The following is a 13020-nucleotide window of genomic DNA, read 5'->3' as shown; positions in this document are numbered from 1 at the left end:
CAGTAGTCTCCATAACCTCTGGACGTTCTTTCATTTTATAGAAGTAAGATAAATGACTAGCCAGTGTCCATTTATAGACACTCCTGAAGGGTGGTAATGGGGGCAATCTCCAGAAGCCTGGAATGCGAAGAAGCTATAGAAAATATTGAGAAGCACCCCAAAATTCAGGAGTTGCCCATAATTTTAGAGAAATTCCCCAACTTTGATAAGGAAGACTGTATTTAAAGGCATGACATTAACAAGTTAGTTTTGCCCTGTTGATCCCATGCTGGTGTTAAATCAATGGTAATTTCTTTTTGGTTTTCTTCTGTGTGGATCTTCTTTATAATTGTCTTTCTGGTGTCTCCTGTAATTGCCTAAGCAGGACTGCCACCTAGCTTCAGTTGCTAAGCTTTCAGAATGTCAGAGCTTCCATCAGATAATGAGCGGCCAACTTGAAGTCCCCTTCAAATGCCTTTATCACTTATCACTTCAAGTGCCTTTATCCCAAGACAAAGGAGCTCTTCATTTGGACTATTATAGTTCAAGCTTTGTTATATTATCACTGCAGGCATTGAAGTTTTCAGAGGAAAGAGTAGAATGATTTATCCTTGTGTGAACAGAGTATAACAAGAATGAGCAGGACCTTTGACCACCCAGAGGATGGAGCAAAAGGGATAATGCCATGGTCCTTGGTTCAGGGTGGGGAGCAGGGGTATCATTCTTCCCCAAGGAGATTTTAAGTTTCATATATCACTCAGAATATCATGTGCCTTATAATAGAAATAATTACTTGATTACTGTCAGAATCAGTGATTCTCAACCCTGACTACGCATTAGAACTACCCTGGAGGCTTTGAGACAGTACCGATGACTAGGCACCACTTCCCGAGACACTGATTTAATTGTTCCAAAGTGTTTCTCAGGCATCAGTATTTTTAGGCTTTTCAGTGATTCTAATGAGCACACAGGATTGTAAAGCACTGGTCAAAATGAATAGAAGAGAATGGAAGTCTCATTATATGTACAGTTTAGATTCTGCAAGATGTCAGTTTGAGTATCTTTGGGAGAAGGAAAAATGGAAAAAAGGTAGGAAATTTTCCCATTTTGGTCATTTGTGCTTTAATGCTGTTTCCTTATAGCTAGGATAGCCATATAGTTTATCACCCAAATCAGGACACTTGTGAAAGAGGGAGCTATTCACAATTATGCCAGGACAACAGTTGTTAACTATAACTGTCCAGGCAAACTGGGACCAATTGCCACTCTGCTTATAGCTGTGGCCTGCCTCTCCTCTTGGTCTCCGTAATGGCCCAAATTTAAGCTATGCTGTTGCTGATGTTTTAATATTTGCCCATTGGAAGACTTTTAAGTCACTTTTTCAAAATGTGCTTTTATCATGTGAAATTTTGGCAATTGGTTTTTGGAAAGTCATTTTTTTGGGGGGTGGTTAAAAAAGTCTACTTTCCCAAGATTCTTATATCACTTCTTCACCACCACTCTCTTGCACGATGAAGCAGGAAAGGAAACCCACATACATTGCATTTTTTTTCCCCCATTGTGGATACTTTTTAGGGCCTCCACCAAAGTTTAATGAGCGAGAAGTTAGAAACTACTTGTTCTAATTAAGTTTTTAGTTGTGTGTGGATTTTGCACACACATACTGGGTCCATTTCCCATTAACAAGGATAATTAAATGTTAACTGAATTTAACACATTTGTGAATGCATAGTCTTAATTGACTTTATTGATTAAGTTTGTTCTTCTGGCCAAATGAAATGTCTATGAAAGCTCTATAAAGAAGTGTCATAGGGCTTCCCTGGTGGCGCAGTGGTTGAGAGTCCGCCTGCCGATGCAGGGGACGCGGGTTCGTGCCCCGGTCCGGGAGGATCCCACGTGCCGCGGAGCGGCTGGGCCCGTGAGCCATGGCCGCTGAGCCTGCGCTTCCGGAGCCTGTGCTCCACAATGGGAGAGGCCACAACAGTGAGAGGCCCGCGTACCGCAAAAAAAAAAAAAAAAAAAAGAAGTGTCATATAAGTGGAAGACATAATTTTATCATGGAAAGTTTGTATTTTAAAACGGGGAGTGGGGGGCTTCCCTGGTAGCACAGTGGTTAAGAATCCTCCTGCCAATGCAGGGGACACGGGTTCGAGCCCTGGCCCGGGAAGATACCACATGCCGTGGAGCAAGTAAGCCCGTGCGCCACAACTACTGAGCCTGTGCTCTAGAACCCGTGAGCCACAACTACTGAGCCCGCATGCCACAACTACTGAAGGCCGCGCACCTAGAGCCCGCACTCCGCAACAAGAGAAGCCACCGCAATGAGAAGCCCACGCACGGCAACGAAGAGTAGCCCCTGCTCGCCGCAACCAGAGAAAAGCCCGTGCACAGCAACGAAGACCCAACGCAGCCAACAATATAAATAAATAAATAAATAAATAAATAAGAGGGAATCCTCATTTTCCTGGGATGATTTGATTCAATGGGTTTTCAATTTTCTTTTTTAACCTCAGAACAATTTTAGCAAATGAAATCTTATGTAGAAATTCAGTAGATAAAACAAGCTAAAGGCCAGCTGCTTGGGTTGAGGTGAGGAGAGGTGATTGGGGTGAGGGTGAGGGGACAGGGCCTGTGTTTGCCTCTTCAGTCCACACCCCTCATCCCCACCCTTTCAGGATAAGGGAGCAACAAGAGAATAGAGGAGGAACTTCGGGCTTGGGAAATCTATATTGTGTTCCCAATTTCAGTCCCGGGTTTCTGCTACAGCTCAAGATATTAGTTTACTTCCAGAAGTTTCCTTTACATTTGCGGGAGGATAATTGATTCTGCCATCTGCCTGCCACTCAGGAATGATATGTGAGCCAAAGGTGATAAATATGACATGCTTTGATTTCTGCCAATGACAATTTACATAAATCTAAAGTATTTTAGGTTTGTATAATAAAATTATTACTAATTATTTTTTTTTTAATTTTTTTATTTTTTTTGCGGTACGCGGGCCTCTCACTGCCGTGGCCTCTCCCGTTGCGGAGCACAGGCTCGGGACGCGCAGGCTCAGCGGCCATGGCTCACGGGCCCAGCCGCTCCGCGGCATGTGGGATCCTCTCGGACCGGGGCACGAACCCGCGTCCCCTGCATCGGCAGGCGGACTCTCAACCACTGCGCCACCAGGGAAGCCCGGAGATGGACTTTTGATACACACAAAAACATAGCTGAATCTCAACATCACATTCAAGTAAAGGAGCCCTACACAAAAGATCATATACTCTGTGGCTTTCAGAAAAGACAAATCTAATCTATAGTAACAGAAAGCAGATCAGCAGTTGCCTGGGGCTGGAGGTAGGGAGGATTGACTAGAACCATGTTCAAGGGCACATTTGGAGGTTTTGGAAATGTTTTGCATCTTGATTGTGGTGGTGGTTACACAGGTTTATAAATTCAGCAAAACTCATCAAAATATACACTTAAAATAGATTAATTTTAGTGTAGGTAAACAACATGTCAATTTAGTTTATTTTAAAAGTTTCATTTTCTTAGGACAAACAGTTTGTTCTTGGCACTGATGCTGGTGGAACAAGATGAAATATTACATTGAACTAGTCCCGTTCAAGATATAGATCAGTTGGCTTGCTTTTATCTCTTGGACATTATATCGAATACTAGAAGCTTAAACTCTAGATATAAATATTATTGTTGTATCTACTTCTATTTTTTTCTCCTAGTTCCACTTTATCCTCTGATTTATTTCTTCACCCCATTTTTAATGCTTACTATTTTTTTTATGTTGAGATGCACCCATGCAAGTTATGTGAAATCCTTTCTAGTACAAGGTAGAATATAATTTTTTTTAAAACTAAAATAAACGTATTTGGGTTTCTTTTATTATAGACCAAAATAATGTATGTTTTCTCCTCACTATACTTATACACTTACTAGTACACACAAACACACATGCACACAATTACTAACCATTAATAGATTTAGAAATCCAATAAAGTTGGTGGATTTGAGAGGATAGTCCTTAACTGTGTTAGGACTAATAAATGAAATGTTTGTTGTTTCTATGAATCCTCTCCTAAAATATATAGAACCTTGACCAAATATGAACTAATAGGGGACACCCTGTAGTTGAGAAAGTTGGCAAGAAATAATTCTAGACAATCCTTTGGAAAAGTATAGTGTGGATTTAGATATTGTTTATCATGCTAATGGTGGCGATGGAGATTAATAGCCTTGCTGTGGTATTTTGGAATACTCAAAATCAGCTTTTCTTTCCTAAAATCAGAACTGTCTCATGGCATTGATGAAGCGTGTTGTTCAAAGGAGGTTTGCCATTGGGAAATGTGCCCAAAGAAAAGTAAATAAATGAAGCTTTAGATAAGGAATTGATGAAATAAATCTACAAAGAAGCCTTATTAAGCACTTTCATGTCTTATATATAGAATATGCAAGATTTATAAAGAAATATGTTCCTATAAAGTAGGAGTAAGGAAATCAGGCTAAAAAACACATAACTCCATTTGTAGGTACAGATGGTACCTGTATGTGATTGTGATAGGAATGGGCAATGCAGATATGTTAATGACTTTTAAATTATCTAAAACTATCAAGTTTAAAATTTGTTCAAAATCCAAAAAACAAAACGAAATAAAAGGTGAATAGTACAGTATAAAAAGTAGAGCAACAACCATCATCTGTAATTTTTATATCAGTTAAAATTTGCTTTGTTGTGGGACTTCCCTGGTGGTGCAGTGGATAAGACTCCGTGCTCCCAATGCGGGGGACCCAAGTTCGATCCCTGGTCAGGGAACTAGATCCCACATTCATGCCGCAACTAAGAGTTTGCATGCCACAACTAAGGAGCCCATGTGCCACAACTAAGGAGCCGGTGAGTCGCAACTAAGACCTGGTGCAACCAAATAAATAAATAAATATTTTTTAAAAAATTTGCTCTGTTGCAAGTTGAGCACCCTTCCTTTAAACTGTTTTTCATAAACACAATTGAACTATTGGCAATTAATCTCTTTCTCTTCATTATGAATACTCATAAAGGAATAATATTATTACACAAATACTTTTCCTTCCTTAAGTTAAAAGAAGAGATGAACTACAATTAAGTTTCAAGTGTTGGAGGTCTGCAGTAAAACTATGACATCAGTATTATGCCTGCCCATGACCCTTGCCCCTCAAAGTGAGTTACGTGGGTAGACCAGCAGCATCAATGTCACCTGTGAACTAGAAATGCAGACTTGCAGGTTCCACCCCAGATCTCTTGAATCAGAATTAACATGTTAACAAAATGTCAGGGAATTTGGCTGCACTTTAGTTTGAGAAGCCCTATCCTAAGTCATCAATGTTGCTAGAATTATTCAAGATATTGCTAAGGTGGCCAACTCTCCCAGTTTTCCCTGGACCGAGAGGTTACCCTGGATTTAGGACATTCAGTGCTAAAGCCAAAAAAGTCCCAGGCAAATCAAGATGAATTAGTCACTCTAAAATTGACCAAACTTCAACTTTAGAATTGAAGAGAAAAAACTAAGGATATGAGGAAATTATACTGTGGTTAGATGTCTGTTAATGTTAGCTCTTCTTTTATAGTCTGTGCTTCCACTCACTAATTTTAAGCATTAAGAAAATAAATGAAATGTGGAATAGCTCTCTGTTCTGTGAGATGTTGAAATCTTACATCTCTTTAGGTCCTCCTGTGACTCAAGACATGGAGTCCAGAGTGAAAAGTCTAAGAGGTAAAATCTTTTTGCTTTGTCTGTAAACTGCTTGCCACAGGGTTAATACATTGATAGTCTCAAGCAAGGCCTTTTCTATTCCTTTCCTGGTTTCTCATTCAGGATTGTTGAACTGCACCTCTGGCCTGCATGTGATTATCCTACAGTTGCAAAACCTCTAAGGAAAGCCACCTGGGATAGAGCTGTTTGCTCTCATTAATTGGGAGAACAACCCTCTGTTTATTCCTCATGCTAGTGTCAGGGGGATCCTGGTTTAATTCCAACACAGGTCTAGGTGTTGATTTCACATAAAGGGATTAGCTTAGGCGTCTGTGAAAGTTCTAAGGCAGTCTCCTAGGAGCCATCTGACTCAACACAGTGTGACTAGGGAAAACTGGGTGTACAAAATACACCGTAATTTTCTTTTACCATGTGTGATTAGAAAATACTTATGAAGTCAAATCAAGTAAATAAAATGCCAATGATGCTGTCTCATTTATCATAGACACCGGTGTTGCTTTTGAAATCATGCCTGATAAATGTCCCATTTGTACAGTGCTTACCACCCACTCCCCCATGAGTATGGGATGGATAGTCAATCACTGAAGTAGATGCTGCCGGTGTTCTTCCCATAACCACACCCCCCATCCCTTTACCATTTCCATGCGTCTTGGCTCTATGTGGGTTTTCACTCCCAACAGCCAGCACCTACATCTCTTAGTCGGCTGACTACCCTCAGGCAGTTGGAGCCTGATTTGCCTAGAGACATGGAAAGCTGGAAGTGCTTGGGAGTCTGTATCCCCTGAGAGCAGCCCTTAACCAGTGATTGACAGTGAAGAGAATTAATATTCCAGCTCCCTTGCCCCCTGATGGGGACAGTTCTTAGATGTGTTTTCCACTGTCTCCATAACTCCCCTTTGAGATTGACTCAAAGCAATATTCCTTGGAACTTTGCTTTCTGTCGTACCCTGGCTTGGCCTCCTTTCTTTCTTGTCTCATTTCTCCCTTTGCCTTCTGCTTTTTCCTAGAAATACCTCCTAATAATTCACTTTCACATGAATCCTTGTCTCAAGGTCTGCCTCTGGGCAACCTAACCTAAGACACTCAATGTTACATAATTTGAAGAACATCTAAATCTCTCCTGTCTCATAAAGACAGAGGTTTATACAAATAGACATGCAAATGGCTCTTAAGCATATGCAAAGATGCTCTACCTTGGTTATGATAAGAGAAATGAAAATTAAAACTACACTGAAATACTATTTCTCACCTATCAGAGGGGCAAAAATTTTCAAGGTTTAACAACATACTCCATTGGTGAGGCTGTGCGGAAACAGGAACTCTCATTACAGAGCTATTGGAACTCAGTGACTAGCTTAATAGTCTTATGCTTAATAACAATATTGTTATTTTTGAGACTATGGTATGCAAAGTAGGATAAATCAAATTATTATGTTAATATAATAAAGAATAAATTTTTTCACTGTAAGAGAAAAGGGATACAAATATAAAGTCAAGTAAGTTAAGAGCTCTATAAACTTAAATTTGCCTTGGGAATCTCAGTATAAACACATGATTTCTTTTGCACTTTCTAAAAATATACATATTTCTGGGACTTCCCTGGTGGTCCAGTGTTTAAGACTCCATGCTCCCACTGCACGGGGCCTGGGTTCAATCCCTGGTCAGGGAAATAGATCCTGCATGCCGCAACCAAAAAAAAAAAAAAGATCCTGCCTGCCACAATGAAGATCCCACACATGGCAAAGAAGGTCCTGTGTGCCACAACTAAGACCCGGTGCAGCCTAAATAAATAAATAAATATTTTAAATAAATAAATCAATAAAAATATACATATTTCCTAATTCTGTTCACTGAAAAACTATAGAATCGATGAAAGCCCAGTAAGAATGAGGACCGTAACATCCCAATTACGGTTTCTAAATAGTATTTGCTACAAAAAGGAATCAGAGGTCCTTAGAGTAATGTTTAGTTCCAAGTCTGGAGCAGGGAGTATATAAAAGAAATCTGAGACATCATGTTATTCTAGAAAGTAAGGAAGCTATCAGAGTCTGTTGGGGTCATGACAGAAAGGTTCCTGCTGGTGAAAGATGGGACAATTTGAGCATCAAAAAGAAAAATGAAGCACACCAAATATATAAATATCCATGATTTTACAATATTTGAAAAAAAGTGAGCTCCTTTGGAAGTTACTAGAACGTCAATTCATTATTCTAAAAACTGATTACTAAAGAGAAAGAATCCAATATTTATTGTTTCTTGTACAAACTGTATTTTCAGGTAGTTACATAGTTGATGCACAGCATTTCTAGCAGAAATCATCATTAGTTGTCAAAATCATTAGGTGGATGTCAATGGGGACCTTTATAATGGAAGGATCACTCTGACGACACCTGAAACCCATGTCATCAGTCAAGCCACAAAAGGAAACAGTATGACCTTGTTGTCATATAAGCCAAATAAGATAATTTAGGACAGTTTAATTAAAGGACTATTTACCAAAGTGTGGACATGGTTAAGGAAAACCAGCATGGAAGGATGAAGTACCCTAGGACTCACATGAGCCGGGGGCATTAACTCTAGGCCTGAAGGGGTAAAGAGAAGGAGCAGTTACCATAACCTTAAAAGAGAACTGTAGCTTTAAAAGAAGGTCACGCAATGGGATCTGTGGCCTCTGTTAGAGAAGCGTAACCACTGCCAACCTGTGACAACTCAGCAGGGAAGCAACCACGGGGATATATACCTCAACTTTACTCTCTACCCATCCTATGATCTATGGGTGTCTATCATTGGAAAACCGGGAGCCAGAGGACAAAGAAGTCTGTTGATGGAGTCTATAAAAGTCAGCTCCTGGAGCAGAGAGCAGGATAGAGAAGAGTGGAGATAGAACTGGGGAGATAAATAGAGAATATCTGACACACAAGTAATACATCCTTTCAGCACCAATCTAATTCTTTAACAGACCTGAACAAAAGACCAGACTTCATAAGGATGCACCCAGCATTCAGAATTTCTCAGTTTCTCCCTGATGTTGAAAACCAATGAGAAGCAGGCTGGTGTTGCAATAAATTCCAACAGAGTCCTCAGGATGGAGGCTGCAGTGACCCTATTTTTTCATCCCATTTGCCAGCTGGCAGACCAAAACATCCATAGTGAGATTCAAGATTTGGTTTGGGCTCCAGCGACTCTAGAGAAAGATAAAATCTGCAACAAATCCAGTCTCTCTGGCCCCTTTCTTTAAGTTGATTTTACACATTAATTTGCTTCAACAAATCTTGTCAAAACTCCAAATCTTCCTTCCTCTCCCACTAATTCTTCCAGAGCGCCTACTCTTTCTATCCATGAAAAGACCTAATGATTTTTGTCACTTAGTAACTAGGGTGACCATAATATACAGTTGATCCTCATGGTTCACAGATACCATATTTGTGAATTTGCCTACTCACTAAATTGTATTTGTAACATGAAAATCAATACTCGTGGTGCTTTTGCTGTCATACACATACATGCACAGAGTGGTAAAAAAAAAAACTTGAGTTACTCATGCATGTGCATGTTCCCACCTGAGGTTGAACGTGGCAATGCTCTGCCTTCTTGCTTCAGCTCTCATACTGTAAACAAGTGTCCATTCTGTGGTCTATTTAGTGCCACATTTTCCAAACTTCTGTGCTTTTGTTGGTGATTTTTCTGTTTAAAATGGCCCCCAAACATGTAGCCCTGGAGTGCTGCCTAGCATTCCTAAGCACATGAGGGCTGTGATGTGCTACATGGAGAAAACACCTGTATTAGGTAAGCTTCATTCAGGCATGAATTATAATGCTTTGGACCGTCAGTTTAATGTTAATGAGCCAACCAACAGTGTATATGAAATCAGGTATCTTGAAACAGAAACGCAGATAAAACAAAGTTATATATTGATAGATTTACGAAAATGCTATGACTAAAAGTTTGCAGGAACCTAATCCTGTATTTTCGCTAAGAGCACCGGTTCAATATTTGGTAATTCAGTGTTTGCACTGACGTTATAGAACGTAACTACTATGAATAGCAAGAATAGACTGTATTAAATAAAATACTTTAGGAAGTGGAAGATGGAATGCCTATAGAGAACAGACTTGTTTCCAAGGGTGTGGAGGGTGGGGAAAGGATGGGTTGGGAGTTTGTGATTAGCAGATGCAAACTAGTGTATATAGGATAGATAAACAACAAGGTCCTACTGTATAGCACAGGAAACTATATTCAATCTCCTGGGATAAACCATAATGGAAAAGAATATGAAAGAGAATGTATATATATATATATATATATATATATATATATATATATCTGAATCACTTTGCTGTACAGCAGAAATTAACACTGTAAATCAACTATACCTCAATAAAAATAATAATAAAAAAGAAAGATGGAATGCCTAGACAACAGGTGAAAATCGGGACTTATAATACTATAGTGTGTTGCAGCCAGCCCCCACTAGCTTACAGAGCTGATCCTGTGCATCTCTTCCTAATTCCACATTCATTGATGCCACATCAATAGCTTGAAATTTACACATGGAAATTGGTAAATCCTACAAATCAAAGAGCCAGTTGTTAAACATTTACCAGCACACCACTGACTATAACTCTTCATTTCTGTAATTTTCCCCTTAAATTCCTTCTGTTGAAGTACAGGAATCACAGTGAAGCTGTCACCAATTACCTCAGCTAACTGTGGCCCTGGAGGAAATAATTCTTAGGTGGATGACCAGAGGTGTGTGGCAAAATCCTATGCTTACTGCCCCTTCCTTCGTTCCGTCTTTAATTTCTCTCATAGCAAAATCTAACTGGAACCTTGATGATGAAGGAATCTAGAAAGTATAGTATCCAGGCTTTAAAGGTGGAGATGATACTGAATATCAGTAAACCCTATATGACATGGAAGGAAAATAACTCTGATATTAGTAAATACCAATAAACTATTCAATAAATATTTCCTATATGCCATCTATATGCCATCCACTGTACTAGGGGATTTCAAGCAGTAATTTTCAAACTATGGGTAAAAATTTATAAAAGGTTATATTGTTAATTTATTATGTTGTATCCAATGTTATTTTTTAATAAAATTGAACAAAGCCGAATAGAACAGAAATATCAGAATGCATCACATGTAATATGAGTAAATATTGTTTGTAAAACTTTCATCTCAGATAGATAGATACATATATGTCTATATAAGTTTGCAAAGTGAAATGCATTTCTTACTGTTGATTACAGTCAAAGTTTTAAAAAAAAACATAGCTTTTAGAGCAAGGATTAGCAAACCTTTACTTTAAAGGGTCAGATAGGAAATTTGTTACACTTTGAAGGCCATGTGGTCTCTGCTACAACTGCTCAACTCTGCCTCTGTAGGGTGAAAGCAGCATAGATAATAAGAAGATGAATGGACGTGGCTTGTTCCAATAAAACTTTATACACAGAAACAGGTGGATGGCGTGCAGGATTTGACTCACAGGCCATAGTCTGCCAACTCCTGACTTAGAGCAAATGTTTCTCAAACTATCTGTGGTAAAGCATCAGTTTTTTGTTTTGGTTTATTCCTGCCCAGGACAAGTATACAGTTCACTCCATATGCAACTCATCCCAGTGAGTTCAGCAACAGCCAATCTGACATGCCTTGCTCAACAACATGAGTACAGTGAGCATGCACTTAAACAATACAGTAATTTTAATTACATTTCCAGAAAAGATTATAAATACATACTCTCAGTTTATGTACTTATCTGTTGCGGACTGGCAGCAAACAGTTCACAGACCAGGGACCAACCACATTTTGAGTAGCACTACTTTAGAGAATACAAAAAAATAAAAGATACTGCCATTGTATTCAAGAGGTTTATGAGCTAATGGAGACAGACCTGTTAACAAATAATAATACAAGGTAGAATGTAATATGTGCTCTAATACAAAAACTAGTTCATAGCACATGAACATATTTTTCCCAAACTTGACCTATCTATCTGAAAAGGCCCATTGTGCTTGAGATATATAGATATAGATATTCCACATCCAAAGAAATTATTTAATGCATATCAACCATTATTAAAACCTTTTTATTTGATAATAATCTGTATGTGTATGTGTATATATGTATATATACACACACATATATGTACCTATGTGTGTGTGTATATATGTATATATACAAAATTTTTCTATCTTTTTTTTGTTTTGAAAGGTGCTCTGTGAAATTTAGACGACAGAGGTCCTCTCATAGACATCACTATGAACAATTCTTGGTGAATGAAGACTTAGAAAACATCCAACTCATTTACTGCTATAGCTGGGGCTGATCAACTAGAGACAGAGGCTATTGTTATTTTTTTTTGTTAATAGTTTTATTTTTTTTGTTTTATATATATATTTTTCATTTTTATTGGAGTATAGTTGCTTTATAATGTTGTGCTAGAGGCTATTGTTATTTGCATGTTAAATAGTTTGCTTCTCTATCCAATTTCTCCCCAGTTTTATATATATATATATATATATATATAGATATATATTTTAGAGTTGGGTTTTTATTTATTATTAAAAACAAAAAAGCCCAGCCCTGCCGAGGCCTGGTGTCCCCTGGGGGAGCGTCCTCAGTCCAGTGGTCTCGGGGCCTGGGTAGGGGGGGCCTGGCCACAGACTCTCGCTCTGACGCACGGACTCGAGAGATGACAACACTTTCTTTGTGTGAATAAAGTACGTATGGACACTTGAAAGAAAAAAAAAGTCATTTTTTTTTCCAATGTCAAATAGTTTGCTCCAATGTCAAATAGTTTACTTCTCTCTCCAGTTTTTTTTTGTTTTTCACAGTGGTAACGTTTATTAGGAAGGAGGGATTCAATTAGACTTCCACATCACACACACAAGAAACAGACTGTAACTGTCGTTTCTAAAGAGGAAGGAGGGGAGGCAGAGGGCCCGGACTCCCAGGGATCAGGCCGCTTCAGCTGAACAAGGAGGGGACTATGGGCTGAGAGCGGATAAGGCCACTGCTCACCACCCCTCCAATGAAGTTTAGTGGCTAAAATACTCCTACACACCCCCTGCCCCCCAAAGCCAGCAGCCCAGTAGAAAGCTGTGTTCTCTAGCAGACACCTGGGTTATGGCTGGTGGCGGGGAGGAAGAATGTCTTGCTATCTCTTGCTTCTCCTCTGGGTTTCTTTGCCATTAATGACAGGGTTGCTGGAGGGGCCAGGAGGGCCGGCAGGTGTGTGGTTGGGCTGCCTTCAGGTAATTCGGGTGCTGGGGGGTGTAGGCCACCACCAGAA

General features: G+C 39.3%; 1 long non-coding RNA gene across 1 annotated transcript in view; it reads left to right on the top strand.

Moving 5' to 3' along the window:
- Positions 1-12446, top strand: part of LOC114484687 (uncharacterized) — a 104871-nt gene extending 92425 nt beyond the window's left edge. Inside the window, exons 3-4 of the long non-coding RNA XR_003677866.2 lie at positions 5676-5723; positions 11940-12446. This is a non-coding gene — a long non-coding RNA (uncharacterized lncRNA). The remainder of the gene's footprint in view (positions 1-5675; positions 5724-11939) is intronic.
- The last annotated feature ends 574 nt before the right edge of the window (positions 12447-13020 follow it).

The sequence above is a fragment of the Physeter macrocephalus genome, chromosome 21 (genome assembly GCF_002837175.3).
Source record: "Physeter macrocephalus isolate SW-GA chromosome 21, ASM283717v5, whole genome shotgun sequence".
Lineage (NCBI taxonomy): Eukaryota > Metazoa > Chordata > Mammalia > Artiodactyla > Physeteridae > Physeter > Physeter macrocephalus.
This window is presented reverse-complemented; position numbering and strand designations above follow the sequence as displayed.